Source organism: Halichoerus grypus, chromosome 6 (genome assembly GCF_964656455.1).
Source record: "Halichoerus grypus chromosome 6, mHalGry1.hap1.1, whole genome shotgun sequence".
Lineage (NCBI taxonomy): Eukaryota > Metazoa > Chordata > Mammalia > Carnivora > Phocidae > Halichoerus > Halichoerus grypus.
Window position 1 is genome coordinate 152209146 of NC_135717.1, and position 16386 is coordinate 152225531.

The window sequence follows — 16386 nt, forward strand, 5'->3', positions numbered from 1 at the left end:
AGGAGACACCTAGAAGCTGTCTGGACATCTCCAGTGCACATTTGAGTGGACAAAACATCTAGCTCTGGTTCAAACAGCTTTTTTTCTCTTTTCAGCCTTAGGTGGTTGCTTCTGGAGTTCCCTGAGTTCCTTGAGAGCCCCTGAGGGAGGGTAGGGGGCCTAAAATTCAAGTGGCTGTAGGGAACTGAAAGAATAAAGTGAAAGGGAAAAGTCTGGCAGGGTTGGAGAGTAATAGAGGAGGTGGGGGTTTGAAGGGGAACATATAAAAGGATTCAAGAGAACTGGAAGGAATAGTGAAGGTGCTAAGAGGAGGAAGGAAGAGAGACACAATGGAAAGGGAGAGGCCTTAGAGGAGCCAGTTTGGGGAGATCTCAAGTTTTCCAAAGAGGCCAATGGAGTTCTAAATTATCCTCAGCAAAATCATGCCAACAGGAATAGAAGTAGACAAGTTGGCAGAGCCTATAATTAGTAGAGGTACAAGAAGGGGGCTTCAGTCAACTGAGAAGTTCCCATGGGAGAAGCAGAGTCCAACAAAGAGAACAGAGAGGCCTCACAGAGAGCCAAGAAGAAAGACTTCCAGCCCAGAGAGTTAGGGAATAATTCCCTCTCAGGAAAGAGAGACAGAAAGAAGAGACTTCCAGCTCAGCTGGTACCTTTCAAAGAAGCCAGGGACTCTAACTCATCTTCTTACAAACAGAGAAATGTAGGACTCTATCCCAGCATCTGTTTGTCTGGGACTCTAAGTCAGCTTCTGGAGTATACTTAGAATCTTAAGAATCAAAATCTGTCCTTACCAGCTTCAACAATGTCTGTCTGAAGCACTGGTTCCAGAGTCAGACTCTCCAATGGATCCTCAATCTATTGGGCAGGAGGGAAGACATTCAAAGGGGCATTCTTAGTCCTAGGTGAGAAGTCCAGGGGCCCAATGATGAATCTTATTCCATATGAGTTATGGCACCATAACTGTTAAAGAAAAAAATATTCAATGAGACTTGTTAAAAAAAAGGTAAGGCAGACTTTATTCAGGACCATCATGATAGGTTCAGGGAATATTGCAATGGGATTTTGCAGTGGGGGAGAGAGACTGCGCTCAACTCCAAATAGAGGGGGCCAAGTGGGAATTTAAAGCCAAGGAGTAGGGGCGCCTGGGTGGCTCAGTTGGTTAAGCGACTGCCTTCGGCTCAGGTCATGATCCTGGAGTCTCCGGATCGAGTCCCGCATCGGGCTCCCTGCTCAGCAGGGAGTCTGCTTCTCCCTCTGACCCTCCCCCCTCTCATGTGCTCTCTCTCGCTCTCTCAAATAAATAAATAAAATCTTAAAAAAAAAAAAAAAAAAAAATAAAGCCAAGGAGTAGAGTGGCGGGGGGTGGGGCAGGGGTGTAGTGGATGAAAAATTACTAAGGAGAAACATTAGGCATAAAAGGGGTTCTGGTTAAACCCACCTAATGGGATTCTTGCTGACAACAGGCCAGGATGATCAGACATCACCCGGGGGATGACGAACCTGATCAGATATCAAAGGTGATCAGAAATCAAGGGTGAGTGGCTCTAGTTAAACTGACTTATCAAGGTTTTTGCTAAAACTAGATTTTACAAGGACATGCAGAGATGGGCCTAGGGGAAGGTCCAGGAGCCTTATTAAAGTTTGCACAAGCAAAGTATCTTTGTTAGTTGGTTTACTTTAAAGAGGAAAAGAATAATAAAAATGGGAGATGGCAACCCAGAGATAAAACTTTATGTTTTTCTAAATTTAACTCAAGGCTATATCTGTTAGAATTCATTAAAAGTCTGGCCCCCTGAAAATCATGTAACCTTTTGCCTTCAGAGAGGTTAATAAGGCTAAAGGACAGTCTCAGCCTTTGAGAGAAGTCCATCAAAGGAAACAATCCAATGGAAAGAAGGAAGCGTCACATTGTGAGAATGTCAATAACTGATCACAATTTACCTAACCCTAGTCCCCCACTCTAACTCAGTTTTAGCAACTCAAGTATCCTTAAAGTTGCATAACTGATGGAATATATTGATTTCAGGATTCTTTTCCTAGACTCTCATAACAGACATTTCAACCTCATGGCACATGATCAGGCAGGTAAATTATACTGACTTTTTAGTCAGTGAAGCCTGGGTTCAAATCCTGACTCTTCAACTTAGCTATGTGACCACAGGCAGGTTTTCTAACACCCTAAACATTGTTTTCTCAACTGTAAGCCTGAAGTCATTATTTTACCTAACCCACAAAGCCATTTTGAAAGTGGGATAAAATAATGCATCAAGGTGCTTAGCAAATTGCCTGTCATAGAGTCCAAACTTAGTGGAAGACATGTGAAAAGAAGGAATAGGTGAGGGGAACTGGCAAAGTCTAGAAAGAGTGTATAGTTCCTAAGAGATAGAAGTGCCATGGGTTCCACGGGATGGGTCAGCTAGGCAAAATGGCACACTCGCCAAGTCTCAAAAGAAATTAAGAAGCCTGAGAGAAGCCAGGTCTGGAATCTATACACAAAGTGGAAAGCGCTCTATCCCTTTCATGTTTTCTCTCCAGACATACAAACAAGATCACCAAGAGACGGGAAAGAAAAATGATGAGGGGCCCACAAGCATTGCAGCATGGGTTCTGCCTGAAGAGGCCTATGATGCTGAAATAGAATTTAAGACTGAGACTTTGGACGAGGGCAGGGCAGCTGCTTGGGGAACTTCTGGGCTGACTGATGCTTAGAAAACTGGTAAGAGCTTAAGTAAGTGGGAGTAAATTAGAGAGCAGGACAAACAAAGCAAAGGATACTTACCTTCCTGCCAATTGTGAGCTACAGCCCATGAGACTGGCCTTGTTACAGATGGGATCATTTCTTGCCAGAAAGTTCCCTGGCCTTGTTGAACTTGGCCTCGGGTACTCAACATTCTCAGGCCTGGCATGGTTTTCTCCAGTAAGATTTTCTCTTTCTGGGGAAATTAAAAAAAAAAAAGCAATACAGTAAAAAAAGGGAAACTATACAGTGTGAATGCCAAAGAATGTCTGAGAATATGAATCATGGGGGAGAGAATTCTTGAATTTATCTTTTCCCAATGTTATTTTTATTAAGGAGAAAGATTTCCTTCTTTTTCTTTCTTGTTTTGTTATTTAAATTCAATTAGCCAACATATAGTACATCATTAGTTTCAGATGTAGAGTTCAATAATTCATCAGTTGCGTATAACACCCAGTGCTCATCACATCACATGCCCTCCTTAATGCCCGTCACCCAATGATCCCATCCCCCGACCCTCCCCCCCAGCAACCCTGTTTGTTTCCTATAGTTAGGAGTCTCTTATGGTTTGTCTCCCTCTCTGATTACTTCCCATTCAGTTTTCCCTCCCTTCCCCTATGATCCTCTGTGCTATTTCTTCTATTCCTCATGAGTGAAACCATATGATAACTATCTTTCTCTGATTGACCTATTTCACTCAGCATAATACCCTCCAATTCCATCGATGTCATTGTAAATTGTAAGTATTCATCCTTCCTGGTGGCTGAGTAATATTCCATTGTATATATATACCACATCTTCTTTATCCATTCATCTGTTGACGGACATCTCGGCTCTTTCCCTAGTTTGGCTATTGTGGACATTGCTGCTATAAACATTGGGGTGCATGTGTTCCTTCGGATCATTACATTTGTATCTTTGGGATAAATACCTAGTGGTGCAATTGCTGGGTCATAGGGTAGCTCTATTTTTAACTTCTTGAGGAACCTCTGTACTGTTTTGCAGAGTGGCTGTACCATCTTGCATTCCCACCAATAGTGTAAGAGGGTTCCCCTTTCTCTGCATCCTCGTCAACATCTGTTGTTTCCTGACTTGTTAATTTTAGCCATTCTGACTGGTGTGAGGTGGTATTTCATTGAGGTTTTGATTTGTATTTCCCTGATGCCAAGGGATGTTGAGCATTTATTTTTTCATGTGTCTGTTGGCCTTTTGCATATCTTCTTTGGAGAAATGTCTGTTCATGTCTTCTGCCCATTTCTTGACTAGATTATTTGTCTCCAAGGGGTGTTGAATTTGATAAGTTCTTTATAGATCTTGGATACTAGCCCTTTGTCTGATATATCATTTGCAAATACCTTCTCCCATTCCATAGGTTGCCTTTTAGTTTTGTTGTTTCCTTTGCTGTGCAAAAGCTTTTTATCTTGATGAAGTCCCAATAGTTCATTTTTGCTTTTGTTTCCCTTGCCTTTGGAGACGTGTCTAGCAAGAAGTTGCTGCAGCGAAGGTCAAAGAGGTTGGTGCCTGTGTTCTCCTCTAGGATTTTGATGGATTCCTGTCTCATATTTAAGTCTTTTATCCATTTTGAGTTGTTTGTATCTGGTGTAAGAAAATGGTCCAGTTTCATTCTTCTACATGTGGCTGTCCAATTTTCCCAACACAAGTTGTTGAAGAGACTGTCCTTTTTCCATTGGATATTCTTTCCTGCTTTGTCGAAAACTAGTTGACCACAGAGTTGAGGGTCCATTTCTGGGTTCTCGATTCTGTTCCATTGATCTATGTGTCTGTTTTTGTGCCAGTACCATACTGTCTTGATGATTACAGCTTTGTGACAGAGCTTGAAGTCCAGAATTGTGATGCCACCAGCTCTGCTTTTCTTTTTCAACATTCCTTTGGCTATTTGGGGTCTTTTCTGGTTCCATACAAATTTTAGGATTATTTGTTCCAGCTCTGTGAAGAAAGTTGACAGTATTTTGATAGGGATTGCACTGAATGTATAGATTGCTCTGGGTAGCATAGACATTTTAACAATATTTGTGCTTCCAATCCATGAGCATGGAATGTTTTTCCACTTCTTTATGTCTTCCTCAATTTCTTTCATGAGTGTTCTGTACTTTTTAGAGTACAGATCCTTTACCTCTTTGGTTAGGTTTACTCCTGGGTATCTTATGTTTTTTGGTGCAATTGTAAATGGGACTGATTCCTTAATTTCTCTTTCTTCTGTTTCATTGTTAGTGTATAGAAATGCAACTGATTTCTGTGCATTGACTTTATATCCTGCCATGTTGCTGAATTCCTGTATGAGTTCTAGCAATTTTGGGGTGGAGTCTTTTTGGTTTTCCACATAAAATATCATGTCATCTGCAAAGAGTGAGAGTTTGACTTCTTCTTTCTTGAGCCCCTGTATCTGCATTTCCTTTAACATTTTCTTATGAAGCTCTTGCTTGTGTTTCATTTTTTAATATGTAGACATTTTGAACACCTGTTCCTTCTCTGCGTGCCCTTCTCTCTCAGCTGGCCAGGGGAAGAATTTCAACAGGCCCAGCCAACAGAGATAATAACAGCAGGATGTTATGCCCTATACATTTTGGAGGCTAAGGCATGAGAACTGGAGGATTGTAAATACAATGCAGAGAATGGCCCATGGTGTCCTGGATCTTGCAGCTTATGTAGTTATAGCAATGCATCCACTGAGTGGCCTGGTTTCCTGCCTCCTTGAGGTGATTAGGAAGGAATGAACAGAGAGCATCTGTAACATGCTCTGTACATCTCCACAGAGGGTAGTGCTGGCCTCAAGCATCCAAAAGGCCCACTGAGGAAACATGGCCAAATCTCCCACTCAGCTTTATAGTAAACAGACCTATAAAATGGAGGTGGCTGTAAGTTTGCCAAGAAGGTAAATCATGCACACAAGATTTCAGGACTACTTAATGCACAGCAGATTTTGGGACCCCTTCATCTATAGAATAAAATAAATGGACTAATAATAGTGTAGAGAAACATTTTATGTTTCAGTGGAAAACGAGATTCTAGTGCTATTCACTGTATTTGAGTTATTTCATAAAGCTTTGTAAGCTGTAGGTAACTGATAGATACGTAATTTCTATCTTGTCTGGTAGTGATTTAACTGACTACCCCACGACCACCCCAACTGTCCTTAAAACTGGAAAAAAAACAGTTTTGTCTCCATTTGCAATTCATCTCAACATTCCTTTACTTTTATAAATATGTGTTTTGACTTTTCCTTTGAAACAGCTGTTATATGTTGAATGATGTCCCCCCTCAAAAAAATAATGTTGAAGTCCTAACCCCCAGTACATGTGAATGTGACCTTATTTGAAAATAGGGTCTTTGCAAATGATCGAGTTAAGATGAGGTCATAGGGTGGGCCTCAATCCAATATAACTGTGTCCTTATAAAAAGGGGAAATTTGGATAAAGAGACAGACAGACACAGAATGAATGCCATGTGAAGAGGAAGGCAGATATGGGGATAATACATCTAACAAACTAAGGAATGACACAATTTCCAGCAAACCACCAAAAGCTGGGAGAAAGGTATGGAACAGATTCTCCTTCACAGCCCTCAGAAGGAACCAACTCTAACAACCTTGATCTCAGACTTCCAGCCTCCAGAACTGTGAGAGAATAATTCTGTTGTCTAAGCCACCCAGTTTGTGGTGCTTGACTATGGCAACTCTAGCAACCGAATATGTTGGTTCTATCTGCCTAATTCCCTTGTATCATATGAGTAAAATAAATTCTTTAAAACATGTTCATTTTATAATCTGTATGAGAGTCAGGAGTTTACCTTTTTCTGAAAATGATCTTTTAATAAGATACATGGATCTCTTGTTATCTCTCTCCATTCCTGAAGACTTCTCAGCCAGGACTATCCCTGAAGACTCTTTTTTTTCATTGAGTTGTTAGGTTGTATAAAGGCATCACAATATATCTTTTAAAAATGACCCATAATTGGAAACTAAACTAATTCAAATGCACTGCCTTCCCCCCATTCAGATGAATGGGTACAAAGAGAATGAAGCCCTGCCAACTGCCAGGCTCTGTGCTGGGCACTTGGCATTCTGCAGGATATTTTTTGAATGCTTACCCCAGTCACGCTACCTTCTCCAATGTTGGACTGGTAGTGTTCACCTTTCCCCCACAGGGAAAGGGACCCTATCCCAATTTTCCCCAGGAATAAAGCCTGATTGGTCTGAGATTCTTATGGTAGTTCCAGTCCCCTTGCCAGTGACTGATGAGACATGCTGGGAGGTAGGGGCAGAGGAAGATATTCTAAAAAGGAAAGGTTTTGTGCTTTTGAAAATGCTGTATGGGGAAAAGCACACTTTTTTTTTTTTTTTTGAGTCTACATGTGATGCTTGGAACTATGGCAGCCACCTTGTGCTCATGAGAGCGGCTAACCTAAGGACAAAATATGTCACACCAAACATGGAAGGGTAGAAAGGACAATTCCTGGGTTCTTGATAACATCCAAGGTAACCTACCCAGAGTAACACATAAGACAAAACCTGTATCCAAATCAAAATCTAGACCTACCTTCTCTCCCACACCACTTACCTCCTCTGTGTTTATTGTTAGTCAGTGAATGAAGGTTAATTTCTCCTACTTCTTATTGTTATTTGTTTTTATCTTTTAAAATGTCTTAGGAGGCCTTAGAGCCTAGTGGTTAAGAGCAAACTGTGGTATCAGGTGGACCTAGGTTTATTTTTTTTTTTTTAAGATTTTATTTATTTATTTGAGAGAGAGAATGAGAGAGAGAGAGCACGTGAGAGGGGGGAGGGTCAGAGGGAGAAGCAGACTCCCTGTTGAGCAGGGAGCCCGATGCGGGACTCGATCCCGGGACTCCAGGATCATGACCTGAGCCAAAGGCAGTTGCTTAACCAACTGAGCCACCCAGGCGCCCTGGACCTAGGTTTAAATCCTGCCTCTCTGTGACCTCAAGCAAGTCATTTAACCCTTTTATGCCTCATTTCCTCAAATATAGAATGGGGATAACAATTCCCATGCTATAAGCTTGTGATGAGGACTAAGTGAAATTACATATGTAAAGGACTTATCACAGGTCCTGGCACATGATACATGCACACAAAAAATTGATGATGTTTAAGATTACTACTATTACTGTGTCATGCAATATTATCCTACCTCTTCAACGGGCAGCCAGCATTTTGAATGTAAAGAAAGCATCTTGTTCCCCATACATAGTGTGGTTTCATCAGTTGACTTCAGACTCATTAGAGCCTCCCCTCTTCATACTAAAGCTGGGAGCTCCCTTTCTTCCCGCCCAGATAGCCACCATCAAAGGAGCCCAAATCCCCAGGAGCACCTGTCATTCCTTGGGAGAGCCCAGCCTGGTTTTGTATCTACTCACATTGCCCCCACCACCACTGCCCCCCCCCCCAGGGCCCTAAGAGCTTTAATGCTCATGTGGCTGCCTGGCAGGAGCAGAAAGATAAAACCCTACTTGTTCCCTCTCTCCACAATAAGACCTTTGGCAATTTAGAGGGACACAGAGATAAAAGACTGGATTTTTTTTCTTTCTTTTCATTTTTTTTTCCCAAAAACAAATGGTGGTTTGTCTTCATCAGCCGCTCCTTCAGAGCCACACCAGTATCAAAGAGCCTGAAATCAGCAGAAAGCCAAGACAGGGGAGTTCTATCCCACCCAGTAGGGAATTTGCTTGCTTACAGGAAAAACAGAAAAGGCTGGGAGAGGGGAGCTATACGCAAAGAGCCTCTCACTGGGGTGACCTAAGCTCACATCCCCCACCCAATTCCCAAAAGTTTGTTTTCTTAACATTTACTCTATGCCACTTGAAGCTTGGCACACAGACAAGACAAGGACAGTGAGGGAGACAGAGAAAGGAAAAGCTCAGCTTGTCTCATGGATAAATCTTGAGTTGACTTGACATCTCATAGTCCAGAGAGCTTACTGTGCTGACAGCATTCAGTTGGGACTCTCAAGTCTGGTGTCAAGTTCTGCTCAAAGTCCATGTGACCACATGCAAATGGAAGAGGAATGAGAATAGTCTACCTGCATAACAACAGGGCCTATTGTTTCTGGAGTATATCCTATGGATTGGGTCCTATACTAAGTACCCAATACGTAACAACCATGGGGTAGCTGGGACTACTTTCCCCATTTACAGATGTGGATACCGCAGCTTACAGAGACCAAGTCAGTTGTCCAAGGCCACATCCTAAGAGGCAGAGGCAGGACTTAAACTCAGATCTGCACCAAAGTGTGTGTTCTTAACCAGATATTGTAAAGCTGCTTTCCACAGTGTGAGTGCATTCTGAAAAATGCCAAGCAATATACAATTTTAGGGCACCTGTTATCCATTGAGTTGTACCTTCGAAAAATGTTATGCTGAAGTCCTAACCCCTAGTACCTGGAAAGTACTATTTGGAAATAGGGTCTTTTCAGATGTAATTAAGTGAAAATGAGGACATACCGGATTAGGGTAGGCCTAATACTAGGCTAGATACTAGGGCTGGTATCCTTATAAAGAAGGGAAATTTGGATACACATACTCACAGAGGGAGGAGAGCCATGTGAAGACGGAGGGAGAAACTGGAGTGATGTTGCCACAAGCCCAGGAACATCAAAGATTGCTGGAAACCACCAGAAGCAAGGAAAAGGCAAGGAAGGAACCTCCTCCAGAGACTTTGAGAGAACATGGCATGGCCAACAACTTGATTTTGGACATCTGGCCTCCAGAACTGTGAGAACAGATTTCTGTTGTTTTAAATTTGTGACCCTTTGTTACGGCAGCCTTAGGAAATTAATATAGCATCCGTCTTTGTGAGTTTGCAGAGTTTAAAGAGGTGGGGAAAAGGAGTTGCAGGGAGGGGAGAGGAAGGCAAGACAACTTTCAGAAAAATAATATAAAGACTATCTCTTGCATAGTGGCCTGGGGAATGAAGCAAGGATGCTAGCCACAAAAGACAGCTGGACAGAAGTTGGTGATAAAGGTAGGGAAATGAGGGGTTTAAGTGAAGTGAAGGGATGGAAAGGAGAGAGAGAGGATAATGGCAAGGAGTTTGATGGGTCAGCTCCATGAAAGGGAGAAGAGTCCAAGAAGGTTCTGACATTCCCTGCCAGGGAGGGAAAGGATTGAGAAAGAGCAGAACACTGCCATAGTCTGCCCCATGACCATGACCTTGCCCCATGCCACTGCCCCAGCCTTCTCACACCTCAACAGGACTCTTACATCAGACTCCTCTTCAGTTACTGCACTCAGGGAACATGTAGTCAGCACTCACTAAGTGACTGGCGCTGAAGATGGTGGGGGCGTGAGAACCAGAGAGCAGCACAAAGAACAAGGAACTAGAAGCCTCATCATTTCTTCAACCTGGATTGCTCTTCACCCCCTACCCAGTTGGTCTAGAAAGTATGTACTTAAAACTCCCTCCCATCCCAACTTGGATGAGGCATCAGCCCACCTCACTGGGCCCAAAACAACTTCCACATCTCTTTATCATAATGTTTGGACATTATATTGTGTTTCTTTATATATATATACACACACACACACACAGATATGGATAGATAGGGAAGTAGAGAGATACACACACATAGATATCTACCTATAGGTATAAATATAAATATAGATAGATAGATAGATAGATAGATAGATAGATAGATAGATAGGTAGATGATAGATAGATAGATAATTATAGATATAATGGCTCCTCCATTAGAGTGTGAGCTTCTGGAAAGCAGTGTTCTATTCAACTCTATCTAGCCAGTGCTTTTGCAGAGCCTGGTGCACCATAGTTGGGTCAGTAAACAGTTGATCAATGAATGTCTGAGGTATTTTAGAACTCAAACAACAAAAAGTATTAAGTAATAGAAAAATAGGCAAAGGACATAAACACATGATTTACAAAATAAAAGAAATAGATGAGACCCTTTCCCTTAAGATCAGGAACATGTCAAGGATGCCCACTCTCGCCACTATTGTTCAACATAGTATTAGAAGTCCTAGCAATAGCAATCAGACAACAAAAAGAAATAAAAGGTATTCAAATTGGCAAAGAAGAAGTCAAACTCTCTCTTTTCACAGATGACATGATATTTTATGTGGAAAACCCAAAAGACTCCACCCCCAAATTACTAGAACTCATACAGCAATTCAGTAATGTGGCAGGATACAAAATCAATGCACAGAAATCAGTTGCTTTCTTATACACTAACAATGCAACTGTAGAAAGAGAAATTAGAGAAATGATTCCATTTACAATAGCACCAAAAACCGTAAGATACTTCGGAATAAACCTAACCAAAGAGGTAAAGGATCTATACTCTAGGAAATACAAAACACTCATGAAAGAAATTGAAGAAGACACAAAAAGATGGAAAAACATTCCATGCTCATAGATCGGAAGAATAAACATTTTTAAAATGTCTATGCTACCCAGAGCAATCTATACCTTCAATGCCATCCCGATCAAAATTCCAATGACATTTTTCAAAGTGCTGGAACAAACAATCCTAAAATTTGTATGGAATCAGAAAAGACCCCGAATCGCTACAAAAATGTTGAAAAAGAAAAACAAAGTTGGGGGCATCACGTTGCCTGATTTCAAGCTATATGACAAAGCAGTGATCACCAAGACAGCATGGTACTGGCACAAAAACAGACATATAGACCAACAGAACAGAATAGAAAGCCCAGATATGGACCCTCAACTCTATGGTCAAATAATCTTTGACAAAGCAGGAAAAAATATGCAATCGAAAAAAGACAGTCTCTTCAATAAATGATGCTGGGAAAATTGGACAGCCACACGCAGAAGAATGAAACTCGACCATTCTCTAACACCATACCTAAGATAAACTCAAAATGGATGAAAGACCTCAATGTGAGACAAGAATCCATCAAAGTCCTAGAGGAGAACATAGGCAATAACCTCTTCGACATCGGCCACAGCAACTTCTTTCAAGATACACCTCCAAAAGCTAGTGAAACAAAAGCAAAAATGAACTTTTGGGACTTCATCAAGATAAAAAGCTTCTGCACAGCAAAGGAAACAGTCAACAAAACAAAGAGGCAACCCACAGAATGGGAGAAGATATTTGTAAATGACACTACAGATAAAGGGCTGGTATCCAAGATCTATAAAGAACTTCTCAAACTCAACACCCAAAAAACAAATAATCAAGTAAAAAAATAGGCAGAAGACATGAACAGACACTTCTCTGAAGAAGACATACAAATGGCTAACAGACACATGAAAAAACGTTCATCAACATTAGCCATCAGGAAAATTCAAATCAAAACCACATTGAGATACCACCTTACACCAGTTAGAATGGCAAAAATTGACAGGGCAAGAAACAACAAATGTTGGAGAGGTTGTGGAGAAAGGGGAACCCTCTTACACTGTTGGTGGGAATGCAAGTTGGTACAGCCATTTTGGAAAACAGTGTGGAGGTGCCTCAAAAAATTAAATATAGCGCTACCCTATGGCCCAGCAATTGCACTCCTGGGTATTTACCCCAAAGACACAGATGTAGTGAAAAGAAGGGCCATATGCACCCCAATGTTCATAGCAGAAATGTCCGCAATAGCCAAACTGTGGAAAGAGCCAAGATGCCCTTCAACAGATGAATGGATAAGGAAGATGGGGTCGATATATACAATGGCATATTACTCAGCCATCAGAAAGGATGAATACCCAACTTTTACATCAACATGGATGGGACTGGAGGAGATTATGCTAAGTGAAATAAGTCAAGCAGAGAAAGTCAATTATCATATGGTTTCACTTATTTGTGGAACATGGGACTAGCATGGAGGACATTAGGAGAAGGAAGGGAAAAATGAAGGGGGGTAATCGGAGGGGGAGATGAACCATGAGAGACTATGGACTCTGAGAAACAAACTGAAGGTTTCAGAGGGGAGGGGGGTGGGGGGATGGGTTATCCCAGTGATGGGTAGTAAGGAGGGCATGTACTGCATGGAGCACTGGGTGTTATACGAAAACAATGAATCGTGGATCACCACATCAAAAACTAATAATGTATTGTATGGTGACTAACATAACATAATAAAATAAAAAGAATATAAAGTTTATATAGTGGTTAAAAAAACAAAAGAAAACAAAAGAAATAAAAATGGTTCTCAATCACATGAAAAGATGCTTAAGTAGAGTCATAATAAGAGGAATGCAAGTTAAAGTTACACTGAGAAAGCATGTTTCACCTCTTAGACCAGCATTAGTGTGACAAGACACTGTGTTGGGAGGTTGCGGGACACAGGCAGGCTCCTCCCTGCTCACAGGAATGACGTAACCCGTAAGGAGGTCAATTAGGTAACGTCTATCAAAATTACAATTATGTTTACCCTTTGTCCAGCAACCCCACTTCCAGTGGGTAACTGCAGCGTATCTCACAGATAGAACTGCAAACATAAAACTGGAGTACGTACAAGCATTTTTGTAACAAGAGATCTGAAGTCATTCAAGGGCCCTTCTCTAGAGAACTGGGAAAATAAACTGTGGTGCTTGAATAAGAATGAGAAAAAATGAAGACTATATTCGTATTTGCTTCATTTGCACTAAGAAAGCCTGGTCGGAGCCGTAAGAAACTAATGCACGTGGCTCCTTAGGTGGGAACAGCAGATAACATAGATCGCTGGAGACAGGCAAGACTTCTTAAGGCATGACTTTCACATCATGTTGATTCTTGCACTGAGTAAATGTATTGCATGGTCAAATTATAATAATTTTAAACAGGTAAGTATACAATATTAATAAATAACATGTAATTTAGTAGGTAATATGTAGAAGATAGAGTTAGAAGAATACTACACTGCTTTTGTACACTCCATGGAGAATAAAAATGACTCAAAACTCAGAATAGATTAAAATTTCAAAATAGCATTAAAATTTACCTATTGCCAATTTCCCATAAAACTAAAGAGGAGATCTGTTTTCCTTAAGAACAAAAACTGGGGTAAATAAATAATGCCAGTCAAAAGCCCTTAAGCCATCTGAAGGAAAAGTCCATTGGTCATTGCAGGGGATTTCACACGCTCAGGACACAAGTTACCTAACCACTCAGTTCTCTCATTTTCCCCGCTGACAATCTCATTGGAATTCTATTTATTTCCTAATTTCAGCCTCTTCTAGCCATTTTCAGTCTCTTCCCCAAACCCAATATCCTCACATGTCTTGAACTTTTCTAGACTTTTCCATATCATCCATCAAAGCCTTCCAAAATCTCTAGCTCAAGACACCTTTCACATTTTTATTTAAAATCTAGATTGGCTATCATAAGGCTGTAATGCCCTGCCTAACCCAGGATACTATAACTCATTAAACCCCATAACAATCTCACAAGATAAAGACCATCATAATCCATTTTATTAGCATTTTACAGATGAGAAAAGGGAGCCTAGAGAGGTGGGGTGCTTTGTTCAAGGTTATGCTGTGTGGGGAGGTGGCGCCAGGATGGAAACCCTAGCAGTTTGACTTCAGAGCCCACTCTCACCACTACTGCAACCCTAGGTGCCCCCCAAAATACTTTATGGCCTGTAGACCTTTTCTTCTGCTTCACATCCCTCCATTCATGCATTCGCTTGTCTATCAGACATCCATGGCCATCTACGGCATATAAGGCACTCTGCTAGGTGAAGGGGATACAGAGATTAAGGAGACAGTGGTCCTTAACTTTGAGAAGCTTATAGTACAGACAGAATACACAGATAAGCACACAACTCCATATACAGGAAGTTCTGCAATGTGACCCTAGGAGAGGCCCCCCTGACCTACTTCTGCATCTCTTGTTTTTCCTCCCCTGAACAGGAAGTCTTCATTTGGGGTCCTGTATCTATCACAACTGGAAAATCAACTCCATCGGGATTCTTCCAGGTAAAGTAAAGGGATCCAAACAGACTCACATGCTAACAACTATCAGATTTGGTCTTGGGGTCTGCTTTCCTGTAGCCTACAGTTTTATGGATGTCATTTCATGTTGAAACAAGAACAAGGTAATTTGTGCTTTTGCTTCTGGCCACAAGAATCAGATTGAAAACAAAAGAAAAAGGAGACCTAATTTGAAAATACTTCTTACAAAAGAACTCAGAGGGCTGAGCAGTAAAGAAGAGCCCTGAGATACTACCTGTTGCCCTTAAACTTCCTCTTCCTTATCACAGTCCAAAGGACTCATGTTCCCAACATCATCGTGCTGACTAAGTGAGAATGGACAGCTTACTTACTAAACATGCAATTTTCCCTGTGATCTGCTCAGTCTCCACGGGGTAAGAGTGACTGCCCAAGTTCTATCCCCCAAATGAAGCACCAAAACTAGTCACACAAACCTGGGTTCAAAGCCAGACTCCGCCATTTACTGAGAAATCATCAGCATCAACTTCCTCATCCGGAGAACGGGATTAATAATGAAGGTTTGGTAAGATAATACATACAGAGGCTCTCGCCTCAGGCATGACACAAATTCAAAGCCTTCTTGGGACACTCTCTTAACCAGAGTCACTGCCAACTTCCACATGGAAACCCACTGAGCTCAGCTCCTGAGCATTAGCCCTGGTTCCCTCTGCCCAAGAAACCCATACTTATTTCTGCAGCTTTAGCCTGGGTCTAAAGCTGCAGAGGACAAGGAGGACAGGTTCTGGGGCCTGAAAAGAGAAAGGCTCAAAAGAGTCAGGGATTATCCAAGCTGCAGTCATACAGGCTGGGGTTTGGGCTGTACTCCAGACTGGGGATGCAGAGGGAGTACAGGGAGACCTGGGTGAAGGGAAATGCTGCAGTGTCCCTAGAGATCACCCAAGGCAAACACTAGCAAAGCAGTAGCATCCAAAAAAATTATTTGGGAAAGAAATCACTATTCCCCAAAAAGTACCCAGGAAGTCACCTTGAGTAAAAAAAAAATCTGAACTTTATTGAACTGACCTACACTTCTGTATGGTTTGATATTGTTTTTAGTTTTAAATACATAGAGGCAAGGTGACGGTAGGGAATAGAAGATAGGCACCATATTCTTTCCCATGCTAATCTGACCTGGCCCATTAAATACCAAAAAGACTTCATCTTATGCATCTATGTCAGTACCCCAAACGCCTACAGAGGTCAAACATATTAGAGAAATGAGCACCTGTACCAGGTAAGGAAACTGGAACATAAATGCCCTAGCCAAGTGTTGCCAGAAAGAAGTAGAGTCAGTGTTGCCAGGTGGATTTCTTTTTAATATATATAGATATATTTTAAGGAACTGGCTCACACAATTATGGGGGTTGGCAGTCCAATATTTGTAGGGCAGAACGGAAATTCAAGTAATAGTTGATATTGCCATCTTGAGTCTGAATTCAGCAGGGCACAAATTACCTGTTGATGATTACGATGTAAACATACTGCTAATGTTACTCAATCACCTTTAGACATACACAATAAGGACAAGAGATTTAGTTTTCCTGGGGGTGGGAGTGGATTTACCATCCTCCTGTATATTTCCATTACTGCTCATTCATGAGGTCATGTAAGTAAATATTTATGTCTTTCTTCACCAATAGACTAGGATGTTTCTCAAAGGGTTGCTCACATACCAGAGACATCAAAATATTCTGGAATTCCTGTTAAATATTCAGATTCCTGGCCATTCCTT

The 16386-nt window shown here is 41.4% G+C and overlaps 1 long non-coding RNA gene across 3 annotated transcripts in view; it reads right to left on the reverse strand.

The window, feature by feature from the left end:
- LOC118526302 (uncharacterized) overlaps positions 1–16386 on the reverse strand; it is a 278642-nt gene that overhangs the window by 171953 nt on the left and 90303 nt on the right. For all 3 annotated transcript variants that reach the window (XR_013449306.1, XR_013449308.1, XR_013449307.1), the window contains exons 5-6: positions 2783–2936; positions 795–963 (exon numbers count right to left, since the gene is read on the reverse strand). This is a non-coding gene — a long non-coding RNA (uncharacterized LOC118526302). The remainder of the gene's footprint in view (positions 1–794; positions 964–2782; positions 2937–16386) is intronic.